This window comes from Sparus aurata, chromosome 16 (genome assembly GCF_900880675.1).
Source record: "Sparus aurata chromosome 16, fSpaAur1.1, whole genome shotgun sequence".
NCBI classification, from domain to species: domain Eukaryota; kingdom Metazoa; phylum Chordata; class Actinopteri; order Spariformes; family Sparidae; genus Sparus; species Sparus aurata.
The window spans coordinates 13858294-13861055 of NC_044202.1; the positions used below are offsets into that span (position 1 = coordinate 13858294).

Here is a 2762-nt window from a genome sequence, read left to right on the forward strand (position 1 = left end):
TTACAGGTCATGAACTCTCACACGTAATAAGAAACAGAAACAGAAATTATTTATACATTTTAATATCTTATTTATCTCAAAATATTTCATGCAAATTTGAACTTATTAACAACTGGCGTTTTATCTTTATCTTGTTCCCAGGAGAGAAAGAAAAAACTAAATGTGTGTGTCCTTTTTACACAACATTGGCCGTTGCTAATGACATACACAGTAATTAATCTAGTATACTTTCATTAAATAAATCAATTCAAGCAAAAATGTAGTCTATAATTAGGCTATACTGAGCCTCATCTATTTATACCAGAGATTTTCTTACCTTTTGGAAAAAGGTCACCTGGGGTAAAACTCCCCCTGCTACCCTGATTTGCATTTGTATAGCTCACAGCATTTTCATTTACATGTTAAAGCCTCCCCTAGAATCAGGGGGAGGGGGGTCATTGGGGGACAACTGCCAAGCAAGGCCCACGTCAATTTCCAACAATTCACAGCAGTTTTCGGTGTTGCCTGAAAATTGCCGCGTACAGTCGTAAACCTGAACTTCCACGACAATCTACAGTGCCGCACAGTGACGAAAATCCCACTTTTCAAGCAGTGTGTTGTGTCCTTGGGCAAGACACTTCACCCCCCTTGCCTCGTGTGAATGTGTATGACTGCTGTATGTCTGAGGTGGTGGTCGGAGGCACTGAATGGCAGCCATGCTTCCGTCAGTCTGCCCCAGGGCCCAAGTACTAGCTGTGGCTACTATCGTAGTTTACCACCACTAGTATGACTGTGGGTAAATGAATGGAACCTGGAACCCTGTCAGGCGCTTTGGGTGTCTTGAAAAGTGCCATACAAATCCAATCCATTATTAGTAAGTCCCAAATTATGAACACTTTAAATGCAATTGTTCCATTAACAATTCCAACAGGGTGCACACATCCCAAAAAAACCTGTTGGATCAAAAAATAAATAAAAAGGTAATGTTTTTGCAGATAGCTTAGGTTGATTGTGTAAATCAGGCTGAAAAGCATGGCACATCCAAAAGAGACACTTTGCAGATTGCGTAGCAGTTCCACACCCTCGATGACTATTCCAACATCCTCTGGCTTGTCCACTGCATCAGCACCATCTTTGCTAATCACATAAAGCCCCATGGTGGTCTGTGCAATCCCTCTCTCAGCTTCCTCATGATTGGCATTCTAATGGTGAAAAACATATTTACCAGTTTGAAATTGAAAACATTACAAGTTAATTACTGAAAGCTCACAGTAAAATGCCATTACTAACCAAGTACTCTTTAATGACAGTGTCGCTGTCTTCATTGAGGTAGACACACAGACCTCTAGAATGCAGTCAATGTCCTCACTCTGCAAAAGAAGGCATAATATAACAAGTCTCCACTTTTCAAAACATTTTCCAGGACATTGTTCATAGCCCTCTTATTTTCACCCCTGTAGTTACTTTATTGACACTTCACTAAAGATTGCCCCATACAAGACGTGAGCTACTTTGTTGATTTGGCCTTATGATGTTGTACCTGGAAGTAATGGAAATATATTACAAGGTTAGTTTCCAACCAGGATGAGAAACAGGGATGTGTGTGTGATTGTGTAACTGTCTTAATATGATCTTAAGTTAACATTAAGTTCTTACATTTACTATATTAAATAAATTCTAACGTTGTCATAGTCTGGACGTAGTTTGGCTTGCCTGCTGTAGAACAAGCCAGCGAGTGAAGTACATTTACTCTAGTATTGTACTTAAATACAAATTTGAGGTACTTGTACATATTTATATACTTATTGTCTGCTACTTTATACTTCTACTCGACTATATCTTAGTAGGAAGTATTGCTTTAGTTCAAGTTACTTTGCAGATTCAGATTAACAATACAAAATAGGTTAATAAATATATTGTGATATATTATATCAATAAGACTTTATTGGTCCCCAGGAGTAAATTCACAAGCTACCCAGCAGTGTCTTAAAGTAAAGTATAATATACACACACAACAAACGACTAAGATGTATAAGGTGCATCGGCCTATATTGGCATATGATGCAGCCTGAGCGGCAGCAGCCTGACGTTAACAGTACCGCAGAGTACCACAACCAATGTTTTTTTGCTGTGTTGCTATCTAATGCTAATGTAGCTATTGGCGCATTTCACAACTAGCATGACTAACGTTATGTTCACCAGTGTCGAAGCAGTGCTGCTAGCTTCGTCTTCATCACATTTAAACTTAGCATACTTCATAAATAACATTACTTACCTCCTAGCTTTCACTCCACATTTGTCCCGCTCAGACCCGCTGACTGTGTTCTGGTCCTGCTCAGTATGCCAAGTCCGGGGTCAGGGTTCAGACTCAGAGTAGCCTTCACATCGGTTGACTACTGTGACAAAATGACGTTTCCTTTTACTCTCGCACATGCGCATAGCTGCCTTTTGGGATCGAGTCCATACATCCGTGATCAAGTCAAATAAGGTTTACTCAATTTGTTTCCATTCAGTTTAAACTAACCATTTTTACTTTATGTTTATTTGTTTGAATAAATAAACTTTACATTTTCATATTTCAGTTACATTTTAATTAAACGTATTGCTTTATGTTTATTGGGGGCAATAATCATTTTTTTGAGTGCATACATCCGTGATCAAGTCAAATAAGGTTTACTCAATTTGTTAACATTCAGTTTAAACTAACCATTTTTACTTTATGTTTATTTGTTTGAATAAATAAACTTTACATTTTCATATTTCAGTTACATTTTAATTAAACG

The 2762-nt window shown here is 37.9% G+C and overlaps 1 long non-coding RNA gene across 1 annotated transcript; it reads right to left on the bottom strand.

The window, feature by feature from the left end:
- Positions 1 to 780: 780 nt before the first annotated feature.
- On the bottom strand, positions 781 to 2368 carry LOC115566065 (uncharacterized). The gene is made up of 3 exons (XR_003980939.1): positions 2255 to 2368; positions 1270 to 1349; positions 781 to 1181 (listed from the first exon to the last, which is right to left on the bottom strand). It is a non-coding gene; the product is annotated as an uncharacterized LOC115566065 (long non-coding RNA).
- Positions 2369 to 2762: the final 394 nt, after the last annotated feature.